The sequence below is a fragment of the Piliocolobus tephrosceles genome, chromosome 3, assembly GCF_002776525.5.
Source record: "Piliocolobus tephrosceles isolate RC106 chromosome 3, ASM277652v3, whole genome shotgun sequence".
Classification (NCBI taxonomy): Eukaryota; Metazoa; Chordata; class Mammalia; order Primates; family Cercopithecidae; genus Piliocolobus; species Piliocolobus tephrosceles.
Genome location: NC_045436.1, coordinates 90,015,771 through 90,025,789, shown reverse-complemented (window position 1 = coordinate 90,025,789; position 10,019 = coordinate 90,015,771). Strand labels below are relative to the sequence as shown.

Here is a 10,019-nt window from a genome sequence, read left to right as displayed (position 1 = left end):
CAACACTATAACATTGTAATAGATCCTCAGAGTTATTTGTTAATTTCTGTCTCCTGCTAGAATGTAGGCTTCATGAGCATGAGTTCACCTTTTTAATGACAGTAAGCCTTAGCAAGAACTCTGAGTATTTGTTGAGCAAATGAATGAATACATGAAATCATCACAGGATCTACTGCGTTAAAGTGTTATGGATATTATTATTCTACTTTTCTTAATGTATGTAAACATACTTTCTAGTAATTGTCATTTTGGATGTTTAGATATTATATTTTTAGAGAAGCTTTAAGTAATAGACATTTAATCAGTGCCTGCCTAAGAAACTATGAGGTGAGTTGTTTCTATAAATGGTAGTCAGATCACTCTAGTTTAATTTGGTGAATTTAACTTTTTCTTTCATATCTTAATTTTCTTCTTTGGACACACACAGAGATTATATTGGTAAATAATGACTTCCCTTGAGCCTAGAATTTTGCTCTTCAAACACATTTGGGACTTAAATGAAGGGTTAAGCAGGATGAGAAGGTCCATGCCTTTTCTTCCCTTCTTCCCTGTCCTCTCAGGCTCCCTTGACACCTGTGACACCCCTGCCCCTGCAAGCCTCATCTTCCCAAAGCCTGTCACCTTACCTCTTCTCATTTGCCCAAGTGCAATGTCAGTGTTAAGTAAGCCATAGTTCACAGCTTTTATTAATATATAGTGTAACATTTGTAAGGAAATGCAACAGGCTTTCGCTATGCTTTCACAGTAGGATGAGTCTGTCCTTGAGGTTTGAGGTTTATTTGCCTAACACCTGGCATGCAGGAACTTCAATAAATATTTGTTGGAGAAATGAATGATCCATTCACAGACTCATTAGGCCCTGATTGTGTCTGTGGGTCACAACAGAACACTCTTCTTACCAGATCTTATCTGACTTGATTTGCTCTGTGACACTTAACTACCTCTCTTTTCTCTAACCCTGTCCCATGACACTCCTTAGTTTTCTTCTTTCCTCTTGACTGTGTCTTCTTAATCTTGTTTGCTTCTCTTCCACCTTCTCTGTAAGTGGTAATGCTCGCTGCCCTTCCCATTAGGTTCTATATTGACCTTCAGATATTCCCCTTGGGTGACCTCATTCATGTCCATGACTTCAACCACCACCACCCAGACATGGATGACTTCCAAATAGATATCCTTAGCCCTGATATTTCTATGTCCCACACCCTGTAGATTTCTTTCCATCTCTGGGAATAAGTCCTATATTGCTATTAACTATCTCTACTAGTAAACACTAAAATGCCATTTTTTTTTTTTTTAAAGACAGTCTTGCTCTACTGCCTAGGCTAGAGTGCAGTGGTTTGATTCCAGCTCACTGCAACCTCCACATCCTGGGTTCAAGTGATCTTCCTGCCTCAGCCTCCCAAGTAGCTGGGATTAAGCCACACATGACCATGCTCGGCTAATTTTTTTGTATTTTTTGAATTTTTGTATTTTGGGGGATTTCACCATGTTGGCCAGACTGGTCTTGAACTCCTGACCTCAAGTGATCCATCTACCTCAGCCTCCCAAAGTGCTGGGTTTACAGGCATGAGCCAATGCACTTAGCCTCTAAAATGCCATTTCTGACTCCCCATCAAACTAACACTGACCACCCACAAATCATCCCTTACCCTCTCCTTTGCCTCTCTCCCCATATTAAATCAGCTGTCAAGACCTCTCTGTTCTATCTCTTCTGTTGATTTCAATAAATATATGGAATAATTACTGTATGTTGGGTTACCATCTTTCAGAGTCATCCATCTCTCTCTCTCTTCTACCTTAAGCATCTTCTCTTGAGGAAAACTGCAATTACCTGGCCTCTGTCTCTGTCAGGTTACTCACACCCCTCCCATCTGCCCTTCACATTGCCACTGCCAAGTGGGCTTTCTACAAATTTAATCTCAGCATGCTCCTTCTCCCTTACTTAAAACCCTTCATGGCTTCCTGTATTTTCAGGATGAAGTTCAAACTAGCCCCATTCGAGCATAAAAGTCATTCAAGATACAACCTTATCTTAATTCTCCACCCTCATTTCTGACTCCTATAGCCCAGGAGTCCAAGTCCTTCAAACTGCACCCCACCCCACTGAATGGTTGTGCCCAGCTTTCCTCCTGCAGAAGCGCCTCTTCACCCATTCTTCTCTGGCCATTCTGCCATGCCTTAAAAACTGGCCATTTCAGCAAGAGAATTTCTGTCCTTCTATTTTTTCCCCTATCCTCTTCATACCACTCTGAATATTTAGAGTGCATAATAGATTTTTGTCTACTTGTCTATCTCACTAGACGATGCGCAATTTGAGGTTTGTGTCACCAGCATCTAGAACTGTCTAGACCACTGTTTCTTAAAGTGGGGTCCCCAGGTCCTCCTGGTGATGACAGGATCATTTGGTTTTTGTTAATATTCATACCTGGGCCCTCCTCACCCCCACAGGACCCAGAGGATAGGAGTTTTTGTTTTTTTCTTTAGTTTAAAAAAAATTTTTTTTTTTTTAGTTTCTCCACTTTGCAAGAGAAATTTTTTTTTAAACTAGGTGACATTTATGAATATTATAGATATTGAGTAAATGTTTTTGAATAAACAAGTAAACCAGCTGGAGCCCTCATTCATGTTTTTTTTTTTTTTTAAGGAAAAATGGTTGTTTCATTTATTAGTACTTAAACCAGCCAAAGTAGTACTGATGTCATAATGCAGCAAACACAAGACCTCTTTCCACAAATATTAGCATAATCAACAAAATAGGGGCTATAGTAAAACAGAGCCAAAAAGGGCTGAGGAAATCAATGAAGTATGTTACAGCTTAACCCTTCACCCTTCGCCTCAATAGCGTTTTTATTTTATTTTATTTTGACATGAAGTCTGGCTCGGTCATCCAGGCTGGATTGCTGTGGCACCATCTGGGCTCAGCCTCCCGAGTAGCTGGGATTACAGGCGCCTGCCACCACGCCCGGCTAATGTTTGTATGTTAGTAGAGACAGGGTTTCACCATGTTGGCCAGACTGGTCTCGAACTCCTAACCTGAGGTGATCTGCCTCCCTTGGCCTCCCAAAGTGCTGGGATTACAGGCATGAGCCACCGCGCCTGGCCTCAGTAGAGTTTTTTAAAAAATAAGCAAAGCCTCCCAATCCCACAATAGGAATATATTTTCATCACACCAATTTGTACTTTTATTTCTTATTCTTTTTTTCTTATTCTTGAGGTTAGATTCTAAACCCTAAAGATACCCAAACTAGTATTAGATCTAGTTATCTATAGCCAGAGACAGCTAGTATCAAGTTGTCTTTAGCAGCCAAGGTTATTAAAATGCCTTTTCTCCAGGAAGATCCAATAGGGAAAAAAAAAAAGGAAAGAAAGAAAGAAACCAACCTCTCTGATTAGGCTCCAACCATACTCCACCCTCCATTAAATTGACTGGATAGGCATAATGGAAACCGGAACACGTGGTTTCCAAACAAGAAAAATCCTATCGGAGGGGAGGAGGGGAGAGGAAGGTTCAGCCAGTGCCCAGACTGAAATTGAGTAATTTCAATTTCACTCATCTTCACATATGTTCAGGTTGCATGTTCGTGGAGTAGTTTAGGAATAAATCCATGGTTTGTGGACTACTACAATACCTAGTTGTCTACTGTATTATTACATTAAGGCCTTCCCCAGCAGCTTCCAAGGCAGCCTCCAAGTCACTGGCAGGAGAATTTGGGTGGAACTGCAAGCAGGACTGCAGAGATTCCTCTCCAGTTATAGAAGGGACTGTTTTAGGCCTGATTGTTCCAGGACTGGGTGCACCAGGTCTGAGCGTTCCAGAAGTGGTTGCTCCAGGATGAATTGTTCTAGGTCTGGTTGCTCCACATTGGAAGGTTCCCATTTGGGTTTACCAGGCATCCCTGGTGGCAGGAAGAGTAGAGGCTGGGGTAGGTAGGTACTGAGGCCTTCTGAGTCACACTATTGCTATTCTTTGGCCAGTTGTTTTTCTGCCACGTCTTAGATTTCATTCTCTGGTTCTGGAAGCAGGTCTTCACCTGTTTGTAGCTAAGGTTCAGGATGTTGGAAAGTTCTTGCATCTGCTGAAGGCTGAGGTATTTTTGTCTCTGAAATCTATCATTGAGTACACACAACTAGGTGGAAGAGAACACAGTTCTGGTCTTCTGTTTCTTGACCAGAACCTTGTCTTCCTTTTTTGTGGCACTATTCTCTGCAGAAGTGGATTGTTTGCCTTTGGGATTGGTGGAAGAATCAGGGCTGTCCTGAATAAACAGATCCATGGAGGAAGAAAGAGGAGAGACAGTCTCTGTGTGAGGCATCTCAGCAGAAGACATTTGCAAGGATGGATGGTTTTCTTCAGACCCACAAACCACAGGTGTAGGTGACCAGTCTTTACAGTTGGATGCTTCAGAGCAAGGCAGGCTTTATGGACAAGCTGTATTCACACTCATGTCATTATTGGAGAAGAGTAGGAAAAATTTAAGAGGTGGACTGGAAAAAAGGCTAAGATGGCTTTAAGACTTTTTTCTGGAAGATCTTAGAGAAATATGACCTCTAGGAGCGAAAGTATTAAGAAGTTGGGATGAAGTGAGTCGCCTTCACAATAACAGGAGGCAACCAGCTCAGTCCAGCAAAAATCCATTCATGTTTTTAAGTTCACATATACTAACTTGGATTTTTTACTGTTAATTCTAAAAATACTCCTGTTTATAAAAGAGGCTGTTTAGTTTTCTAGAGAAAACTCTGCCTATTTGTCTTAATGTGAACTTGAGGATTTGGAGATTCTGTGGCCAATTTTGATCAATATAAACAGATAATTTGAATAGTTCAGATTAAAAAAATAATCCACACAACTCTGGATTTCAGCATCCCAAACTCTTCTAGCCCTTCTGGTGACACCTGAAAGGTGTCCCGCCTGTCTGTAACTCAGTTTCCCTCAGTGTAAATATCATACTGTGAAGCAACAGGGATTGGAACATCAACGCAACAGATATTTCCTAAGTACTTCATTATTTTCAGTTCAATGTCCAAGGCGCAGACCTTACATATAGTACAGTCATTGATAATTTAGGAAGCTTCCTTAACTATAAAAAATTCTCTTATATTCAAATAAACTAGTGCAGCCAGGGCTTTTATATAGGAGTGGGAGTTAGAGTGAGTATCTAGTGATCTTTATATGTGTTAAACTTCCATAATGTTTCCTTGAAAAAAATGTGTACTTACCTATATTTATATGCATTTAAATGCTTAAATACAGACCCATGAACAGATATAAATTTGCTGTCTTTGATATCCTAAAATGACTGATGGTCATGTGCATAAAAGCTAGTCTGAGAACCCTGGAGCCTGCTAGACAGGTTGAGCTTCTGAGTAAGCACTGCAGCTATTGCAGAGCTCAGCCCACATGAAATGTTTTGCTTAAAGGGAACTATCCAATACCCGGCCCGATGGATGATGGTAAACACTTTGGTTTAATACTGCTTATTACTATGTCACTTTAATCTGCCTAAAATTGTTCACAGAACATTGTCCTTATATTTTTCTGGGAAGTTACTTTTCCTTGGGCTACTGTGTTGGTTCTGCTTTAGCATTCTTGGTTCAGTCATTTTTAATACTTGGTCATTCAAGCTTAATTAAATGAGAATAATTATGGCCAAAATGCCCAGGAAGTATAGGATGGCTTTTTGGTTTTGTTCCCCTGCTATCTTATGGTACTGACAGAGCTCCCACAGATCAGGCAGCTCAATAGAGGAGGGAGGCTCTACAAATGTCACTTTAAATATATTTACATTTTAGAGGAATTGGCTTGCTAGTTCTAGTCCATGTTAATAATCACCACAGAATCCCACATACTGTTAGTAGCAACAGAACTTGGTGCCTTACATTCAGAGAAGTTTTAATTGAAATTTAGGGTATTCAAATTGTGTTGGGTGGCCAGGTGCAGTGGCTTATGCCTGTAATCCCAGCACTTTGGGAGGCCGAGGTGGACAGATCACAAGGTCAAGAGATTGAGACCATCCTGGTCAACATGGTGAAACCCTATCTCTACTAAAAATACAAAAATTAGCTGGGTGTGGTGGCTCATGCCTGTAGACCCAGCTACTCAGGAGGCTGAGGCAGAATTGCTTGAACCTGGGAGGCAAAGGTTGCAGTGAGCTGAGATCCACCACTGCACTCCAGCCTGGTGACAGAGCAAAACTCCATCTCACCAAAAAAAAAAAAAAAAAAGGTTGTGTTGGGCTGGAAATAATGAAAAACTCAACAAATAGAATCTTAATCATGTATGGGAATTGCCTTGTTTCACTCAACAGAAGTCTAGAGCACACAATCTAGAGCTGACAAGGCAGCTGGATGATGCTATCAGGAAACTAAGCTGATTTCATCTTTTACTTCCTTCTTTCTTTTTCATGCGTGCTGCCCCATGGCTATAAGATGGTTGCTGCCAGGCATCAGGTTTGTGACTAGGCAGAAAAGAGAAGAGCAAAGAAATAAAACTCCAAAGGGACATGCAGACAAGTCTATATGTTTTAAAAACCTTTCCCAGAAGCCCCACGTGGCCACTCCTATTTTCATAACCATTGCCATGGCTTCATCTCAGACTAATCTCTGAGAAGGAGCAAGGCAAATGGGTATCATGGATGGGCATTCAGTCATATTGCCATACTTAGCCTCACAACTGATCCAGTCTAGTGAAGCTAGGGTTCCAATCAAAGAACATCTTGTGGGGTGTATCACTTACTATAACATCTGTCCTGGTGTTAAGGCATCTCTTGAGAGACTCAAGGACTTTTTAGGTGACAGATGACACTAGGGAACACCCTGTTTCTCAGCTGGTAAGAAGAGAAAGCAATCCAGTATAGATGTGCATCACTTGAGAAATATATAAAACAATAACAGAAATATATAAAACAATAACAATTACTTGATTCTTAAAAATAATTATTAATTTTTCTTAAATAAGAAAGCTCCCCAAATGTTTTCAAAATACAATTTAGTTTTTTGAAAAAAAGATTTATACATAATTTGTCTGGACTAAATCTGCTACGTAAAGCAAGATAAGCCTGTCCTTTTGAAAAGTTTATTTTGCCTTTGAGTACCAACTATGTAGCTTGGTGCAAAAGTAATGGCAAAACCACAATAACTTGTGCACCCACCTAAAATCTTAGTCACTCAGTTACATACTTATCTATCCTCATCAGTCCAGCCTTTCTTGTATCTTCCAAAACATGTTCCAAGTGAGCTGAGAACTTTCCTTTACAAGTCCTGTCTTGTTGGTTGGAAACATGGATGACTGTTTTCTCAGTCTTGAAACTGACATTGTTGCATGTTGGTAGTTGACACATGGTGGGAGGAGCATAATTTTGTATCTAAGAACATGATAAGCACCAAAACAAATGAGGAAATGTTAGACCTTGCTGTTGCCCCTATGCTCACAGATAAGTGTCTGAGTGAAATTGTTTGCAGAAGGCACCCGATGAACTTCATACACCCATATGTGTAAAACATTTAACCAGTTGCTCTGAAATGACGCTCCAGTTGGGAGGGTACAGATGCAGGAACTTCCTGTAACCACACTGCCCATGACGCCTGCCTTATCCTCACCTCCAAGCCCTGATGTTGTCTAAAACCTGTGCCATTCCCACCAGACTTACTCAAGTTCCAGCTTTCATTTCATCAGTGAGTGATCTTTATATATCACAAAACCAAGCACATGACTTCATTCATTTAAAACCTTCAGTGGCTACCCATTACTCTTAAGATGAAAAAGAAACGTCTTAACATGGCCGATAAGAGTCCTCATGATCTTGCTTCCACTTAACTTCTTGCGCCTTCATCTCAACACTCTCCCACTTTGTAATTGAAGGTCAAGTACTCTAAATTTCTTAGAGTTATTTGAATGTGCTTTCTCTCTCATGCCTCTGGCTCTTTGCCCACACTGTTGCCTCTCACTTTCTTTACCAGGCTTATACTCATCCTGTCTGAATATGTCTCCAGAAAGCCTTCTCCCACCCAACAAGATGGGGTTACCATGCCTCCTATATGTTTCCTAAGTTCACTTTTGACTTTTTTTCTTGAGACAGGGTCTCTCTGTGTAGCCCAGGCCAGTCTTGAACTCCTGGGTTCCAGCGATCTTCCTGCCTTGGTCCCCGAAAGTGCTGGGATTACAGGTGTAAGCCACTGTGCCCAGCCTGTTTCCTTATTTTTAGTACCCTGCTTTTCTGTTTACTTGTCTATTTTCCCCAAAAACATGTCTGGGTGCAAGGAGTGTGTCTGTTTCATTAACTATTCTCAATGCTTAGAACATAGTTAGCCCTTAATAAATATTTACTGAATAGCTGTATGCAAGAATGAATGAATCAAAAGTCTCCTTATTCTCAGCCCAGATAAATTCTTCTTAGTCATGATAGATAATTCAGCAAAATTTTGTACCATAAACCAAAAGGCTTTGAAAAGTTTTATTAAGTAAATATCTTTGATTTCTGTAATTAAACTACCATCCTCAAAGCCTGGAAAACTATTTTTCACCTGATGTAACTCATAACTTATGAAGAAAAATAAATGTTATCCCTAAGTTTCAGTTTTACTTTTAAAAGGATAAGGAATTTTAGATTAATTTAATGTTTTTCTTAGACTCTCCCATAGAGGAGAAGCTTTAGGAGCTTAGTGAGACATAGGTTTACGTTCTTTTGTTTTTTTTTTGAGACGGAGTCTTGCTCTGTCGCCCAGGCTGGAATGCAATGGTGCAATCTCAGCTCACTGCAACCTCTGCCTCCCGGGTTCAAGTGATTCTCCTGCTTCAGCCTCCTGCATAGCTGTGATTACAGGCGTGTACCACCACACCCGACTAATTTTTGTATTTTTAGTAGAGACACGGTTTCACCATGTTGGTCATGCTGGTCTCAAACTCCTGACCTTGTGATCCAACCACCTTGGCCTCCCAAAGTGCTGGGATTACAGGCGTGAGCCACTGCACCTGGCCAGGCTTACCTTCTTAGAGGCATGGTATGGTGGCAACAATGGTGCATATATCCTGTGTCTCTTAGTGTAGAGTAGGAAAGATGGTCTACTACTTCTCTTTTTTCTCTTTTCAAAGTCTTTGCTTTTTTTAATGCACTGATTTTTTTTTTTTGTAATTACAATATTAGCCAGAAGTATTTTATTGTAGGATTTTTTTTGTAGGATACAATTAATTTTGATATGCATGTTATCAAAGTGATGTTATCTTTGAGATAGGAAATCAAAGAGTCCTGAGGGATTCTGGATGAGAGTGGCTGAAGATAGGCAGCTAAATCATCATGATAAAAGCATGAAATAGTGGATCAAGCTCAAATTTAAAAATCTCTTAAGACTCTTACTTCAGTGCACACTTTATGGTTACTCTTCTAGATTGAGAAAGTCTGGGAAGAGGAAATCTGTCTTTGCAAGCACCTCACTGGTTCTGTTGCAGGTGGTCAGTGAACTATTTTGAGAAACACGTAAGATTAGCTGGTAAAAATGCTTAGTTCAAAAATGTGAGTGTGTGTACATATGGTTGTTAGAAGACTAGCACCTTCAAATCCTCTTAAATTTGTTCCATAACACCAGAGAGTATATTAGAAGTTTGAAGGAAATTGGCATCAGATTTTTCACTACCCTCCATATGTATACTTCCTTGGGAGGCCTCCCAAAAGTCAAAGAGGGGCAAAATTCAGTTACTGATTTGTCATTAGTGGGAATTCCAAGCTTTGCCCCTCTCCCTTGTTTTACTCCGCTCCACTCAGACCAAGATTTGAGGGTCGGGTGCAGTGACTCATGCCTGTAATCTCAGCACTTTGGAAGGCCGAGGCAGGTGGATCGGCTTTGAGTCCAGGAGTTCGAGACTAGCCTGGGCAACATGGCGAAACCTCATCTCTACGATGAGAAAATACGATGAAAAAATACGAAAATTATCTGGGCATGGCGGTACATGCTTGTATTCCCAGCTACTTTGGAGGCTGAGGTAGAATTGTTTGAGCCTGGGATGTGGAGGGTGCAGTGAGCCAAGA

The 10,019-nt window shown here is 40.6% G+C and overlaps 1 protein-coding gene and 1 pseudogene across 1 annotated transcript in view; one reads left to right on the top strand and one right to left on the bottom strand.

Annotated features, from left to right (window-relative positions):
* ELOVL6 (ELOVL fatty acid elongase 6) overlaps positions 1–10,019 on the top strand; it is a 145,191-nt gene that overhangs the window by 65,941 nt on the left and 69,231 nt on the right. The gene's annotated exons all lie outside the window — the stretch shown is intronic.
* LOC111547891 lies at positions 3,557–4,445 on the bottom strand (annotated as a pseudogene).